Source organism: Aquarana catesbeiana, linkage group LG10, assembly GCF_042186555.1.
Source record: "Aquarana catesbeiana isolate 2022-GZ linkage group LG10, ASM4218655v1, whole genome shotgun sequence".
NCBI lineage: Eukaryota > Metazoa > Chordata > Amphibia > Anura > Ranidae > Aquarana > Aquarana catesbeiana.
Window position 1 is genome coordinate 155,360,781 of NC_133333.1, and position 18,312 is coordinate 155,379,092.

Sequence of the window (18,312 nt, forward strand, 5' to 3'; positions counted from 1 at the left end):
GCAATATAAGCCCTACCCCCCCAAATAAGCCCTACCCTGTTTCCCTGAAAATAAGCCCTACCCTGTTTCCCTGAAAATAAGCCCTACCCTGAAAATAAGACCCACAAGAACTTTAACTAGGGCTTATTTGGGGGGTAGGGCTAATATTGCAGCCATCTCCGACAATCACGCTAGGTCTTATTTTCGGGGAAACAGGGTAGCCTCTTTGTGTTCAAAATGGCTACCAAATTCTTGTGAGAGCTCTGTGCCCAATCAGACACAGGCGCCCCCAAGATGGTTGCTGGGAGCCTAGTGCAGAGGACAAATCAGTCCTTTGTAAAGTTCCCCTAATCCAAAGGAATTGTTTTTTTTCTTCTTCTTCTGGCAGTTAATCAAGAAATGAGTGGTCGATCTGCAGATCACCACCTCACTTCCTGCTCTGCCACCTGCTTCAGCAATGACTCCACTCACGGAGCGCAATGGCAGTTGAACACATATCACCCAACTAAATCTTACTTTGTTTCTCTGGCAATTTGTAGCTTGATAAGGACCTGCTTCTAAAGCTGGCTAAATGTTTATCTATACAGCCACAAACTACTGGTGTTCCTTGATTTTTTGGGGGATGGGCTAAGGTGTGTTCGGATCCTGGTCCAAACCCACCTGAGAGATCCTGAGAGGAAGCTGTCTTCTGTACTGGACCAATCATAAGTGGTTGAGGCATTCCCCGCCATGCAGTGTACGTGTAGCTATGGGGCAATGAATGCCGCTTATTATTTGCCCAATACAGTGATGGGATTGCTTAGGTGCATTCAGACTACAATCCAAACACACCTGAGCTCATGCCTAATCCCTTTTAGCTGCATTAAGCTGGCCATACATTTTACAAATTTCTTATTCAATTTCCTTTAGATTTACCTTCAATTATGTAGTGCAAGGGCCTGCCTGATTGCATACAACTTGAAAGTATTTAGGTTTGACCTCATATTATATAGTTTTTGTAAATTTTAAGAAAAATTGCACAAGAAAATTGTATAATGTATGGCCATCCTTAGACAACTTGAAAGTGAATAAAGCTGGTAAACCAGCAGCAAGCATTTAACCTGCAATCAGTTATTCGCTGAGTGATGGAACTACAAATCACTAGAACTGCTGCAGCACAGACCTTTTACTGACCGCAAAGCTACCTAGCAACAAAAATGCTAAGAAAAGCAATTCCATGGCAGATACAAATTGCTATATATTGAAAATCAACCAGCGCTAATCATATAAAATTAACAATAAGCGGCTATGGTATTGAGGGTAAAATTTATCAAATCCCTAAATAAAAAATTCACAAAAAGCAGTACAGCGCATAAGATTACATATCATAAGATTCACATAAAAGTACTAATAAAAAGTCCACTAAAAAGTCCATAGTAAAAAATTTCCAGCAAATGATCCAGTGGCACGAGTGACATCCACACAAGATGAGTGACTGTAGTGAGAAAAGACCTCCACCAACGGTAATACAAGCCGCTCACCTCAGCTGATGGACCCCTGAGTAAAATCAGTCAGGTCAGAAACAGCATTTCCCTCAAGGGGATGTATAACAGGAACAGATAGACTTGTTACCGATCAGATACCACAATCTTATGAAGAAGTCCCGCCTCTAATTAGGGACGTAACGCGAAAAACATCACGTGACTTGGATCGTGACGTCACCCGCGTCTCGCTCGCTGACCTCCATGGATCATCCATTGACGTTTTTATCCTCCGCACTGGGGTACAGTGCTTCGTTTGTAAGTGTTCCTACTGCTGTTTTCATTAAATTTTTTTTATGCAACATACAGAGAGCACTAGATGTTCTTTATTTTTTCCATGCGACCACTGCGAGTTTCACAAGATTGTGGTATCTGATCGGTAACAAGTCTATCTGTTCCTGTTATACATCCCCTTGAGGGAAATGCTGTTTCTGACCTGACTGATTTTACTCAGGGGTCCATCAGCTGAGGTGAGCAGCTTGTATTACCGTTGGTGGAGGTCTTTTCTCACTACAGTCATTCATCTTGTGTGGATGTCACTCGTGCCACTGGATCATTTGCTGGAAATTCTTTACTATGGACTTTTTAGTCGACTTTTTATTAGTACTTTTATGTGAATCTTATGATAGATACAAATTGCTGTTATAAAATCACTTGTGTGACATGGCACAGCCTCTTTTAGTTCAGGTACAGAAATCTATGATCTAGATCAGGGCTGTCAAACTCAAATTCATCGGGGGCCGCATCTGTAGGACTATGTTTCCACTCTAGGGGCATGCTGCGTACAGAGTGCAGGGTTCAGGAGCGTGCTGCATACAGAGTGCAGGATTCAGGAACACGCTGAATACAGAGTGCAGGGTTTAGGAACGCGCTGCTTACAGAGTGCATGATTCAGGAGTGCTCTGCATACAGAGTGCAGGATTCAGGAGTACTCTGCGTACAGAGTGCAGGGCTCAGGAGCATGCTGCATACAGAGTGCAGGATTCAGGAGTACTCTGCGTACAGAGTGCAGGGTTCAGGAGCTTGCTGCTTACAGAGTGCAGGATTCAGGAGTGCTCTGCATACAGTGTGCAGGGTTCAGGAGCATGCTGCGTACAGAGTGCCGGGTCTAGAAGCGTGCTGTGTAGAGGGTGCAGGGTTCAGGAGCGTGCTGCATACAGAGTGCAGGGTTCAGGAGCACGCTGCGTACAGAGTGCAGGATTCAGGAGTACTCTGCGTACAGAGTGCAGGGTTCAGGAGCTTGCTGCATACAGAGTGCAAGATTCAGGAGTGCTCTGCGTACAGAGTGCAGGGTTCAGGAGCACGCTGCGTACAGAGTGCCGGGTTTAGGAGCGTGCTGTGTAGAGGGTGCAGGGTTCAGGAGCACGCTGCATACAGAGTGCAGGGTTCAGGAGCATGCTTTGCACAGTGTGCAACATCTTATTTCCACCCCTCCTCTTGGCTTCTGACCTCTACATCACATTCCTCCCATTCCACCACCTCTACACACCTCTTCCTCCACAGCCCTCAAAAAGCCTCAGGATTCAGCCAGCTGGAAAAAAAAAAACATAGCCGGCCAGCTCAGCATAGCTGTCAGTGGTGGAGTTTCCTGACAGCTATGCCAGGCTCAGCTCACAAAAAGCTGGCACCGCTGAAGGGACTGAGGAGGAGAGAGAGCGGGAGACGTATATTCTTGCCCCCTTGGAACCGACGGGCCACGCATGCGCTGAACACAAGCCGGCGCTGCTCGCGGGACTGAGGGGGAGGCTGTTTACTCTTGGGAGACTTGGCAGTGAGAAAAATAACAGGTGTTGGCTAGAGGCCACTGTGCAGGCCGTATTCTACCAGCGGGCCTTGTGTTTGACACCTGTGATCTAGATGTATGTTGCAGGTGCTTTGACAGGGAAGAATTCAGATTCCTTGCTGCTTGTTGTAAACATAAGTAGACAGGAGGACCAGCACATAATGTAATCTAATCCTTTGCTGCTTATTACCTGCTACTGCTTGCTGCATATTGTGAATTGTCCCCACTGAATTCATCTTCTGTTCTTTATTTTTCCTAACATAATATGCACCTATTTTTAACATCTGCCACAAACAATAACATAAAGCAAACCGACAAATGTTCTGCTGCCAGTGGCTAATTCAGTACAGAACCTGTATAAATACAGCTTGCACTGAGCATGTCATTAAGCTAATTATGATCACACCTGTCCCCTTCTCTTACAGAAACCTGCATTGTCACATCACCATGTAGTAGGTGATTACATATTCTTATACTGTCCTGTGGCCTGTGATAGTATATTGTAGGCTCAATTCACCAAGCTTTATACAAGGATGGGAAACTTTACTTTCAACCTTGTGCCTATAATTTCCAAATACCATTGTATTCCACTAAAAATAATGATCCTTAAGCTACTTTTTTTCTTCTTATGGCAGTTAATCAAGAAATGAGTGGTCGATCTGCAGATCACCACCTCACTCCCTGCTCTGCCACCTGCTTCAGCAATGACTCCACCCACGCAATGGCCTTATGTGTGAACTGGACCTTCCCCACTATTTACATCACTCAGTGGCTAAGCTTGGTCCGAAAAGCCCAGGAACATAGGTGCAGGATATTAACCTCTTCCCCAGCCTGGGCCAGCCAACTGCCTAGCTAACATTCTGTAGGCAACCTGCCTACAAGTTACTATGGGAATATAACTTATAGGGCTCATGTACATTTGTGGCAGCCCTTGCCGCCTATCTATAAATTGATCCATGGTGGACTGGTTTTCAGAGGGCATTTGACAGGCAGCTTGGAGGTGATATATCACCTTCTCACGGCCTGTTTTAACCTTGTAAGTCTGCATTACTGCATTGAATTGCATGCAGTTTGCAGTTGTGGCGTGTCCACAGTGGTACTGCACCCAAATGCAACAGCTGTTTTCCCAAGAAAGGAACAGTCGCCAGCTGACCGAAGAGCTCTCCAGCAACTGAGGTAAATCTTCCTAGCAACAGCAGACAGCTTGTAGCCTGAAACAGAAAACAGAAAGAGCCAGCATAGCCATCCCAGAGAGACTCATACTTAGCATTCATCATAGCCATCTATTAGGATTTACAGTATTTCATTAAAAACCAAATGGGTGATAGAGACGACAATCCCATGGGGCCACTTTTCTAGTTTTTTTTTTTTGTGGCCTTAACATCATGGTTAGTTACAGTGAGCTGGACTTCAGCATTTGTTCTGTTTAACAATGCCCCCCTCTTGATGGCCACAACATACAGTAACCCACAAGTCTATGATTTATTATGCCCCCTGTGTTCCTCAGTGGGCTCCAAAAAAACAAGATTTCACCATAAATACAAAAATCTTTGTTTTTCTTACAGGTACATTTTACAGCTACTAAAACAAGGTGATTCTTACATGGGGTAGAGATTTTATGTAAAACCATCAATAGTGTTGCGCTGCTGTAGAAAAATTTATGATGTGTAGCGGTACCCCATAGGGGCTGCTGAGTGATGTGGCCCACCTGTCACCCTGCCCAGCCCGGCATTCACTTCCAGACACTCCAAGACAATAAACAAGTCCATCAGCTTTGTTTTTTTGTATTTTATTGAGGGATTAGGACTGGGATTAGGGATGAGCTTCGTGTTCGAATCGAACGCATGTTCGACTCGAACATTGTGTGTTCAGTCGTTCGCCGAATTACGAATGATATGGGCAGTTCGCACCAAATTCGAGTAGCGCGTCATGGCCCATAATTCACTGCGGCATCGCAGTGCATTGCTGGCTGATGATTGGCCAAGCATGCTTGGCCAATCACAGCGCCATCTGTACAGAGAGCCGTAATTGGCCAAAGCCAGGGTGGCTTTGGCCAATTATGGCTCAGGAGGTTTAGTACACGCCCCACACTGTATAAGGCCGCCTACACGGCGGCCCTGTGTATTGTGTTCCGGCGTTGAGAGAGAGATAGATAGACAGAGAGACAGTGTCATTTGATTTAAGTTAGATAGAGTAGGCAGGCGAGTCAGTTAGCTGCACTTACAGTGTATTGTGTACAGTATTTACAGCTACCTGAAGAAAATTGCTGGTGTTCTTCTGATCCTATTAGTCCTATTAGCTACAGTATTTACAGTTAGTGTAGTGCGTCCTCTGCACTGTGTGCACCTAAAGCTACCTGAAGAAATTTAGTGGTGTTCTTCTGATCCTATTAGTACAGTACCGCAGGCAGCTGCAGTATTTACAAGTTAGTGTAGTGTGTCCTCTGCACAGTGTGCACCTAAAGCTACCTGAAGAAAATTAGTGGTGTTCTTCTGATCCTATTAGTACAGTACCGCAGGCAGCTGTAGTATTTACAAGTTAGTGTAGTGCGTCCTCTGCACAGTGTGCACCTAAAGCTACCTGAAGAAAATTAGTGGTGTTCTTCTGATCCTATTAGTACAGTACCACAGGCAGCTGCAGTATTTACAAGTAAGTGTAGTGCATCCTCTGCACAGTGTGCACCTAAAGCTACCTGAAGAAAATTAGTGGTGTTATTCTGATCCTATTAGTACAGTACTGCAGGCAGCTGCAGTATTTACAAGTTAGTGTAGTGCGTCCTCTGCACAGTGTGCACCTAAAGCTACCTGAAGAAAATTAGCGGTGTTCTTCTGATCCTATTAGTACAGTATCGCAGGCAGCTGCAGTATTTACAAGTTAGCGTAGTGCATTCTCTGTACAGTGTGCACCTAAAGCTACCTGAAGAAAATTAGTGGTGTTATGATCCTATTAGTACAGTACCGCAGGCAGCTGTAGTATTTACAAGTTAGTGTAGTGCTTATTCTGCACAGTGTGCACCTAAAGCTACCTGAAGAAAATTAGTGGTGTTCTTCTGATCCTATTAGTACAGTACCGCAGACAGCTGCAGTATTTACAATTTAGTGTAGTGTGTCCCCTGCACAGTGTGTACCTAAAGCTACCTGAATTAAATTGGTGGTGTTCTTCTGATCCAATTAATACCACAGGCAGGCAGCTACAGTATTTACAGGTAGTGTAGTGCGTCCTCTGCACAGTGTGAACCTAAAGCTACCTGGAGACTATTGCTGTTGTTCTGCCCCTATTAATACCACAGGCAGGCAGCTACAGTATTTACAGTTAGTGTACTGTGTCCTCTGCACAGTGTGCACCTAAAGCTACCTGAAGAAAACTAGTGGTGTTCTTCTGATCCTATTAATACCACAGGCAGGCAGCTACAGTATTTACAGTTAGTGTAGTGCATCCTCTGCACAGTGTGCACCTCAAGCTACCTGGAGACAATTGCTGTTGTTCTGCTCATATTAATACCACAGGCAGGCAGCTACAGTATTTACAGTTAGTGTACTGTGTCCTCTGCACAGTGTGCACCTAAAGCTACCTGAAGAAAATTAGTGGTGTTCTTCTGCTCCTATTAATACCACAGGCAGGCAGCTACAGTATTTACAGTTAGTGTACTGTGACCTCTGCACAGTGTGCACCTAAAGCTACCTGAAGAAAATTAGTGGTGTTCTTCTGCTCCTATTAATACCACAGGCAGGCAGCTACAGTATTTACAGTTAGTGTACTGTGTCCTCTGCACAGTGTGCACCTAAAGCTACCTGGAGACAATTGCTTTTGTTCTGCTCCTATTAATACCACAGGCAGGCAGCTACAGTATTTACAGTTAGTGTACTGTGTCCTCTGCACAGTGTGCACCTAAAGCTACCTGAATAAAATTGGTGGTGTTCTGATCCTATATTAATACCACAGGCAGGCAGCTACAGTATTTACAGTTAGTGTAGTGCGTCCTCTGCACAGTGTGCACCTAAAGCTACCTGAATAAAATTGGTGGTGTTCGTCTGATCCTATATTAATACCACAGGCAGGCAGCTACAGTATTTACAGTTAGTGTACTGCGTCCTCTGCACAGTGTGCACCTAAGCTACCTGAAGACAATTGCTGGTGTTCTCATACTAATAATACTACAGGCAGGCAGTTGATTCTGCTAGCTGCAGTATCAGTATATATATACATCCCAGCTTTGTGCAGCTACATCTCTGGTCATGGAGACGGTGCATCCTCATCAGCATGTGGCCGTGGGACACACTTGTCCTTTTTTTCGGCAGCTGGTCATGTTGAGCCGCAACTTGGTAGAGTGGATGACCAAGCCGTCCTCATCCTCTCTCACCCATCCTCTCTCACCCAGGCTCAGGGTACTTTGTCTGGCAAAACAGCTGCCAATGCGGCCTCTTCCCTCGGCTCAATGGCATCAGTCACTCCTTCCCTAGCCCCACCATGTCCTCCTGAGGAGTCCCCCGAACTGTTTGACCACAGTGTTGGGTACATGCTCCAGGGGGATGCCCAGCGTTTTGAAGGCTCCGATGATGGTACCCAGCTAGAGGAAGGCAGTAAAGTGAGCCCAGAGAGAGGGGGTGCCCAAGAAGGACAGCAATCTGACAGTGATGTTCCCCCAGCTGCAGCATACTGCCAGCTTTGCTCCAGTGATGAGGAGGGAGGGGATGATGAGGTCACTGACTCCACGTGGGTGCCTGATTGGAGAGAGGAGGAGGAGGCACATCACCAACAAGGCAGGATGCCCTCCAGGGGCCAGCTTAAGGGCAGCACACCGACTGCATCACACTGAAGAGCTCTGCATGTGCAAGGCGCTGCTGTCTCTGCACGTTATTCCAAAAGTTCTTTGGTGTGGGCCTTTTTTGAGATGATCCCACCGCTGCTATTTGCAACATATGTCTCAAGCGTATCTCGCGTGGCCAAAACATCTCCTGCTTGGGCACCACATGCTTGACCAGACATATGTTGACCTGCCGTGCAGTTCGTTGGCAAGCGTACCTAAAAGACCCACACCAAAGAACAAAGAGGACCTCTCCTTGCTCCTCATCAGCTGGGATCTCCAACTCCACTATACCTTCAGTCCTCTCTGAGACCTGCACTGAGAGGAATGAAGGTATAGAATTAGGTGTGTCACAGCCAAGTACTTGGGGGCAATCTGCTATCGGTACACCAACGTCAGATTGTACCAGGAAAATTTCCCTGCCCCAGCTGCTGCACTGCCGAAAGAAGTTCGCTCCCAGCCATCCACATGCCCAGCGGTTGAATGCTAGCTTGGCTAAATTGCTAGAACTTCAACTGCTGCCTTTTCAGTTGGTAGACTCTGCCCCCTTCCGTGAGTTTGTGGAATATGCGGTTCCTCAGTGGCAGGTTCCCAAATGCCACTTTTTCTCATGGAAGGTGATTCCGGCTCTCTACCAGCATGTGGAAGGCAATGTCTTGGCCTCGCTGGACAGGGCGGTCAGCGGTAAAGTGCATATTACCGCTGACTCATGGTCCAGCAGGCATGGACAGGGACGTTACCTATCTTTCACTGCGCACTGGGTGACTCTTCTGGCAGCTGGGAAGGATACAGGACAGGGTGCAGTAGTGTTGGAGGTTGTTCCGCCACCACGCCTCCAAAATACTACTAGTGGTCGATTCTGCCACACCTCTCTCCTCCACCCCCTCCTCTTCTTCTTCCTCCATGGCCTTTTCCTGTGCTGATTTGTCTTCAGAACCAGAGGTGCTCCATAGGCGTTCCAGGGGCTATGCAAGCACGCAGGCCAAAAGATGCCATGTGTGCTTGGGGGACAGGAGCCACACTGGGGCAGATATTCTGTCAGCTCTGCAGGGGCAGGTTCAGAGGTGGTTGACACCATGCCAGCTTAAGGCAGGTATGGTGGTTTGCGACAACGGCACCAACCTTCTCTCCGCCCTCCGACAGGGACAACTGACCCATGTGCCCTGTTTGGCTCATGTCCTTAACTTGGTGGTGCAGCGGTTCTTGGGCAGGTACCCGCGCTTGCAGGATGTCCTGAGGCAGGCCAGGAAAGTCTGTGTGCATTTCCGCAGGTCATATAATGCCAGTGCTCGGCTGGCTGACCTCCAAAAGGAATTTAACCTGCCCAAGAACTGCCTAATCTGTGACATGCCCACCAGGTGGAACTCAGTGTTGGCCATGCTGCAGTGGCTGCACACGCAGCAGAGGGCCATCAATGAGTACCTGTGCAACTATGGCACCAGGACAGGGTCAGGGGAGCTAGGTTTTTTTTTCCCCACGCCAGTGGGCCATGATCAGGGATGCATGCACTGTCCTGTCACCATTTGAGGAGGCCACAAGGATGGTGAGCAGTGACAGTGAATGCATCAGTGACACTGTCACCCTTGTCCACCTGTTGGAGCACATGCTGCGTGGAATAATGGACAGGGCACTTGAGGCAGAACAGAGGCAGGAAGAGGAGGACTTCCTTAGCTCAAGGCCCCCTTTTTCCAGACAGTGTTCCTGTGTGCCCGCCAATCACACAGGAAGAGGACAAGGAGGAGGAGGAAGAGAGGATTGTGTCAGCATGGAGGCTGAGCCTGGCACTCAGCATCAGCAGCAGTCTTTAAGGGATCATTTACAGTCCCAAGAAACCCATGGACTTGTACGTGGCTGGGAGGAGGTGGCTGCGGGTCATGTCGTCCTTAGTGACCCAGAGGACTCTGGACCGAATGCCTTAGCAAACCTACACTGCATGGCCTCCCTGATCCTGCAAAGCCTGCGGAACTATCCTCTTATTCGTGGTATCAAGGAGAGGGATCAATACTGGCTGGCAACCCTCCTTTAATCCACGTTACAAGGGTAAGGTTGTGGACCTTATCATGCCTTGGCAGACGGAGCAGAGGATGAAACATCTTCGGGAGGCCTTGCAGAAAGGTCTGTGCAACACGTTCCCAGAGACTGAGAGGTTACAAACTCCTGTTCCTGGCTTCGGTCAGTCAAAGAAGGAGCGGTGGAGAAGGTGGCCGTCTGACCAATGCGTTCAGACTATTTTTAAGTCCGCAGCCCCAAGGTATGATCGGTTCCAGCAACCATCGCCAGCGTCTGTTTTACATGGTGCAGGAATACCTAGGGGCAAGATCTGACTTGGACACCTTTCCCACCGAAAATCCTCTGGGTTACTGGGTCTTGAGGATGGATCACTGGCCAGAGCTTGCACAGTATGCAATTGAGATACTGGCCTGTCATGCATCCAGCATTCTTTGGGAACGCACATTCAGTGCTGCTGGAGGTTTTGTAACCAATCACAGAGTACGCCTGTCCACCAACTCGGTCGATCGACTGACCTTCATAAAAATGAATCAGTCTTGGATCACCACCAGCTACCAAGCACCTGATGCTGATGTAACCGAATAATTTTTTTTGAAATGTCAGATCCCTTCAAGACTGCCTATGCTGATGCTGAGTGACTATCCTGTTATGCTGAGTGACTATCCTCTTCATATTTTTGGTTCTGGGTGCCGCCACCAGTGGCTAAGGCCCAATTTTTCATGGGCGTGTATTTATAATTTTTGATGCAATATTTTGCAAGGAGGGTTCGTTGCTGCACTCAACTAGAGTATTTGTGAGGGGTTGCAGTGTTGTGGCACCAGCACCAGTGACTAAGGCCCAATTTTTCAGCCCCTGTTTAACAGGGGCGTGTAATTACAATTTTTGATGCAATACTTTGCAGCAGGGCTCGTTCCTGTGCTCCAACTAGAGTATCTGTGAGGGGTTGCAGTGTTGTGGCACCAGCACCAGTGCCTAAGGCCCAATTTTTCTGCCCCTGTTCAACAGGGACATGTAATTACAATTCTTGATCTAATATTTCACAGCAGGGCCCGTTTCTGCGCCCACCAAGAGTAACTGTGAGGACTTACAGTGTTGTGGCACCAGCACCACCACCACCAAAGGCCCAATTTTTCTGTCCCTGTTCAACAGGGGCATGTAATTACAATTCTTGATCTAATAGTTCACAGCAGAGCCCCTTCCTGCACCTACCAAGAGTAACTGTGAGGGCTTACAGTGTTGTGGCAACACAACACCTAAGGCCCAATTTTCTGTAGAGTATATAGGGCAGGCCCCTACTTTCAAACATCCAACTTACAAACGACTCCTACTTGCAAACGGAAAGAGACAACAGGAAGTGAGATGAAATCTACCCCTAGGAAGGGAAATTCTCTCCTGTAAGAGTTAATATGGGAAAAATGTGTCTCCTCTCCACTGATGCTTTATCACCAATCCTTGTTTCACTAAAAACCCCAAATTGTCCAAAAACATTTGTCATTGGGACAGAAAGTGAGGTAAAATCTTCTGAAGAGGTGCACAGACAGCAAAACAAATGTCACAGGGGTGATAACCCTTCCCTATGTTTTCCAAAAAGCTTAAAAATAGATTTTTTGACTGGAGCTACACTTTAAAAATGTACCAGTTCAAAATTACAAACAGATTCTACTTAACAACAAACCTACAGTCCCTGTCTTGTTTGCACCGCTTGTATACTGCTGTTCAGAGGGCCTGGGGCCCCACGTCTTTCATCCATATTACCGGAACCGGACATTACATTAAAGCCGTAAGCAGTTTTAAATGACTTTTATTACTTTAAAAATGTCATTTTGTGCAGGGACTGTTCTAAGCACGGGAAACACGCGCAACTTTACAGGCATACTATAGACACCCCTCAGGTACGATATTTAAAGGAATATTTCACTTTTTTTTCTTACTTTAAGCATCATTAAAATCACTGCTCCTGAAAAAAGGGCCGTTTTTAAAAACCTTTTTTTGCATTGATACATGTCCTCTGGGGCAGGACCCGGGTCCCCAAACCCTTTTTAGGACAATACCATGCAAATTAGCCTTTAAAATTAGCACTTTTGATTTCAAACGTTCGAGTCCCATAAACTTCAATGGGGTTCTAACGTTCAGGCGAATTTTCGGTCCGTTCGCAGGTTCTGGTGCGAACTGAACTGGGGGGTGTTCGGCTCATTCCTAACTGGGATGGGGTTAAGGAATTCATGGGATGCCCAGAAAATGACTCTTGCATGGTATGGGACAATTCAGATATTCTCCTCCTGCAGACTATCTCTCCTTCTCCCTCCAGCACAATTCCTCATATGGTTAGGCCTAACTCTGGTTTCAGCCAAGCCTTAGCAAAGTTACTTATTAGAGGCAGGGACCGCGGGCCCCTATCGTGTAGCAGAAGACAGTTCTGGTGCCAGCTGCCCTCTTTGGTGGACTATAGATCCCAGTCAGCCCTTTGCGGACCCTGACAACCCTCCTGGCTGCAGCCGCCCGACTTCACTGCCAGTAATACCACAGTCTCTCCTGCATCCATCTCTAACTCAACATTCCCAGCTGGGCTGACTCTAGGTATTTAAGGAGGCCTGCCCCCTGCCAATCCAGGTTGGGGATTGGTCAGGGCTCCTTAGAACAACCCCAGACAGCTCCACCCCTCTTCCCCACCTTCATTCTAGAAGCTTCTAGAAGTAGAAGGGAGGTAACCGAAAGATAAAACTAGCTGTCATCAGCCTACTCGAATCCACTCCCAGTCCACAGATCAAAACAAACAGGCCTAGCTTCTGGCTAGGCCTGCCTAAATTTACCTGCACTAAAAAAAAAAAAACTTAAAAAAAAAAAAAACTATCTCTGACAATAAAGGTTCGATTTTTATTTTTGGAAAAATAACAAACATGGTATACTTACCTCCACCGTGCAGCTTGTTTTGCACAGAGTGGCCCCAAATGGCGTTTTCTGAGTTCCCCCGGCGACTCTCCTAGCTCCTCCCCATCTCAGATAATCCCCTGGGAGAAGCGCTCTCCCAGGGGGTTACCTTGCGGGCGCGCTCCCGAGTCCTGTATTAGGTGTCCATAGCCGCCATGTGCAGGACTCGGCCCCGCCCCCATGTCATTGGGTTAGATTGACAGCAGCGCGAGCCAATGGCTGCGCTGCTATTAATCTATCCAATGAAGAGCCGAGAATAGCCGAGAAGCCCGGGCAACGATCAAGCACAGGATCGAGCCTGGGAATTTCAAGGGCTCAGGTAAGTAAACCGGGGGGGCTGGGGGGCCGGTAATCGTCAGATGTTTTTTCACCTTAATGTATAGGATGCATTACGGTGAAAAAACATGAACTACAGATGCAAAACACAAAATGACATGCATGTAAATAAAACTAACTAACTATCTAATCATGATGATTACTCTACTGCATTCTAATATTGTCCACACTCTGAACAATGATCTGTGAAATGCATAATTGTGGCAATCCAGACTAGGGATGGGAAAACGGTTTGGCCCAAGCATAACTTCGGGCCGAACTTTAGCTGTTCAGACATTCGACGAACAGCCGAACAAACGGGTAGTTCGACCCTTTGTTCGCCCCCCAAACTGACCACAATGCATTGCGATGCTGAACAGTGCATTGCAAGCTCTGATTGGCTGAAGCAGTGAAATCAGGGCACAAAGCATTGTCGGAGTCATGATTGGACGCTGTCATCATGACTTTATCCAATCATGGCTCATTCCTGCCTCACAGTATTCTTTCAATGGCAGCCATTTTTAGTGTGATTTCGGCGTGGAGAGAGATAGAACAGGGCTCTGTTCAGTGCTATGTTAGTGTTACTGTGCTATTTTGCTTCAATTGTCAGTGTAGAACAGGGGTCCTCAAACTTTTTAGACAGGGGGTCAGTTCACGGTCCCTCAGACTGTTGGGGGGCCGCACTATATTTTAAAAAAATATGAACTAATTCCTATGCACACATCTTATTTGTAGTGCAAAAAAAAACAAAAAAACAGGAAAAAACAGTACAATATTTAAAATAAAGAACAATTGTAATCAATATGAACTTATCAGTATTTCACAGACTCCCCTCATTACATAACCACTCCCAATCACAGACTCACCCCATAACAAAGCCCCCCATGACAGATCCCCCCATCATAAAGCCCCCCAACACAAACTCCTCTCCATCACAAAGCCCCACATAACAGATTCCCCCCATAACAGACTCCCCCATATCACATACTTCCCCCATCACAGATACCCCATAACAGACGCCCCATCACAGACTTTCCCCATAACAGACTCAGCCATCACAGATCCCCCCATATCACAGATCCCCCCCCATAGCAGACTCCCCCATAACAGAATCCCCCATCACAGACTCCCCCATATCACAGATCCCCCCATATCACAGATCCCCCATATCACAGATCCCCCCATAGATATTACACTGCCGCCCCTTGTATAATAACACAGCACTCCCACTCCCCTCTGTTACCTGTATCATACAAGACACGAAGCATGGTAGGTCCGGACAAAGGGCGGGACTTTGCAAGTGAAAGGCAGGTGATTTATTCCTGGGACCGCCCCGATGCCTAGTAACCAATCACCTGCTTCTTAACACAAAAGGTCATTTGTCCAGACCTGTCATTTTTCCCATCCTGTGTGATAAAAGTAGCAGAGGGCAGAGGGAGTGCTGCAATGTTAAAGGGGCAGTCCGCGGGCCGGATAAAAAACGCTAGAGGGCCAGATTCGGCCCGCGGGCCGTAGTTTGAGGACCCCTGGTGTAGAATATCAGTTTAGTGTCAGTCTAGGGATAGTGTGAGTGTAGTGCGGAGGACCATCATTCAGCTTTGCATAGTGTGCAGCTAGAGTAGGGACAGCTCAGATAGTTTTACTGTAGCATAGCGAGACCGTGTCATTCATACATACATTAGTGTGGAGTAGGGACAGCTCATATAGTTTCTGTGTAGTGTAGCAAGATCATGTCAGTAATCTTGACATTAGTGTATAGCTTGAGTAGGGACAGTTCAGATAGCGTCAGTGTAGTTGAACACGTCTATTTGATTGCGTTACTGCCAGTTTAACACCATTTACTTCTGTGTGCGTTAAAGCCAGTTTAACGTCATTTACTTCTGTGTGCGTTACTGTCATTTAACGCCATATAGTTCTGTGTGCGTTACTGCCAGTTTAACGCCATATAGTTTTGCGTGCGTTACTGCCAGTTTAACGCCAAATAGTTCTGTGTGCATTACTGCCAGTTTAACACCATATAGTTCTGTGTGCGTTACTGCCAGTTTAACGCCATATAACTTTGTGTGCATTACTGACAATTTAATGCCATTTACTTTGGTGTGCGTTACTGCCAGTTTAACTCCATATAGTTCTGTGCGTTACTGTACGTTTGGCGCATTATATTATAGTGTATCCATGGAGTGTGTCTGTGTAGCTTGAGTACTCAAATTAAAGTGCACCAAACACCTCTTTACATTGATTAAAGTGCATCTACGTACAGATTTCAACTTCTTCTTTACATTTGCTTATAAGCACCGCCCCCTTCATCCCAATAATGTCTGGGAGAACAACAAGGAGAGGCAGACGTTTCCTTGGCACTGTAAGGGGGACAGCAACAAATGTGTCCACAGGCAAAGTTGGACGCGGTGGACACTCCTCAGGCAGGGCATCATTTCCTCTTTTAGTGAGTTTGCCCGTGCTATCCAGCCACAGCATGCAGAGAAGGTGGTGGATTGATTTACTAAACCTTCCTTATCCTCCTCATTTCATCCTCTGTCACACAAGCAGAGACAAGTGTGCAGTCCCCTGCTGTTGCCAGAGTGGATAAACCTGCCTCCTTGTCCACATCTATTCCTGCCATAGCCCCAACATCAGCCATTGAGGAGTCAGCTGAGTTATTTGATCACAGCGTCAGCCACTTGCACCTTGATGATGACCAGCCATTATTGGATTCAGATGTTGGTTCTGCGGTTGAGGATGACAAGAACATCAGCCTAGAGAGAGGGAGGAACACTGGTAGACAAATTGGCATTCATGTTCCCCAAGCCACAGCATATTGCCAAGTTGTCTCCAGTGGTAATGATGAAGATGGAGATGATGATGATGATGATGAGGTCACTGATGCGACTTGGGTGGCAGATAGAGCAGAGGAGGAAACTGAAGGAGAGGTGGCACAACCCCAAGGAGGCCGACATCAAGAAAGAGTAGAGAGCAGCCACTCTATTCTATCACATTCTGCAGCTGTTATCTCCCGGCCCACTCCCCAGAGCTCAGCTGTCTTGGCCTTTTTCAGCACATCTGCAGCAGATCGCACTGTTGCTATCTGCAAACTGTGTCTCAGGCACATCAAACGTGGCAAAACACCAACCATTTGGGTACCACATGCCTAACAAGGCATTTAACATCAAACCACTCAGCCCATTGGGAAGAGCACCTAAAAGCCACACAAAAGGGGCACAAATCTGTTCCTCCTCTTCCTCACGCACTTCAGGCTGCACCTGCTAAACCAAGTCATTACCTCTCAGCAGCCTCCACTGACAGGGTTGATGGTATAGCACACGGTGTCCCAGGTCCTAGAAGCACATCTGCCAGCAGCACACCACCAGCTGTAGACTGGTTTCTCTGCCCCATCTGCTGCAGGGAAAAAAAAAATACAGTCCCTGCCTCCCACATGCCCAGCGTCTAAATACAAGCTTGTCAAAGCTGTTGGCTCTCCAACTTCTGCCTTTCAGCCTGGTGGATTCTGCCCCCTTCTGTGAATTCGCACAATGTGCTGTACCACAATGGCAGGTTCCTAGTTGCTGCTACTTTTCATGTAAGGCCGCTCCATCTCTCTAGCATCACATGGAAGGTAATGTTCTGGCATCATTGAGCAAGGCAGTCAGCCATAAAATCCACCTTACTGCTGAAATGTGGTCCAGTAAGCATGGGCAAGGATGATATATTTAGTTCACAGCACACTGGGTAATGCTGCTTGCAACTTGAAAGGATGCAGGACAGGGCTCGGTGCTGCAGCTTGTTGTGCCCCCACGTCTCCATATAGCTGGTGGTGATGATACCAGACCTATGAGCTCTACCCCTTCCTCCTCATCCTCCGCCACCTCCATGCCCTCCTCTGCAGAATTGTCCTATGAACATCCGGTACCCCCTAAGCGTTCAACGGCCTATTCCCAGAGTCAGGCCAAAAGGTGCTATGCAGTGCTTCAGTTGGTGTATTTAGGGGACAGGAACCACACCGGAGCAGAGATTCTTGCAGCTCTGCAGGGACAGGCCAAGAGGTGGTTTTATACCACGCCAGCTGGAGCCAGGAATGGTGGCGCCCTCTAATGGCTCAAACCTCCTGTCGGCCCTTAGGGAAAGTTGACACATGTGCCATGCCTGGCACATGTCCTCAATTTAGAGGTGCAGCGTTTCCTAAGTACGTACCCAGGGTTGCAAGATGTACTAAAACAGGCCAGAAGAATCTGTAGCCATAAAAGTCCAATATTTTAATAAAATAGCACTCACATTTGAATAGATAAAAAACGCTTTATGAAACAAATATCCACACAATGAATTGAGTAGACTCAGGACACACAGAAAGCCTCCAGCAATGCCAAGCTGTCTGTTCAGCTCTGAAGTCACCTGGTAGCTCCCCATGTGTATCATCACTGATCAGTGACTAATGACACGCTGCAAAAAGGGTGTGACAAGCTATACAGAGCATCTCCTAGCTACGAAGGGGAAAAATTATTCAAAGACAAACAAAGAACAATGCACGTGTAACATGATACTCCCCATCAAAATCTATGATTTCAAATATTAAACAATCAAGAATCAGTCCCAACTATTAACCACTTCAGCCCTGAACCATTTGGCTGGCAAAAGACCAGAGCACTTTTTGCGATTCGGCACTGTGTCGCCTTTTACTGCCAATTGCGCGGTCGTGTGACGTGGCTCCCAAACAAAATTGATGTCCTTTTTTGCCCACAAATAGAGCTTTCTTTTGGTGGTATTTGATCACCTCTGCGGTTTTTATTTTTTTGCGCTATAAACAAAAAATAGCAACAATTTTGAAAAAAAAACGCATTATTTTTTACTTTTTGCTATAATAAATATCCCCAAAAAGTATATAAAAAAAATTTTTTCCTCAGTTTAGGCCGATACGTATTCTTCTACATATTTTTGGTAAAAAAAAATCGCAATAAGTGTTTATTGATTGGTTTGCGCAAAAG

General features: G+C 46.8%; 1 protein-coding gene across 10 annotated transcripts in view; it reads left to right on the top strand.

Moving 5' to 3' along the window:
* Positions 1-18,312, top strand: part of LOC141110959 (galactoside alpha-(1,2)-fucosyltransferase 2-like) — a 539,222-nt gene that overhangs the window by 220,211 nt on the left and 300,699 nt on the right. The gene's annotated exons all lie outside the window — the stretch shown is intronic.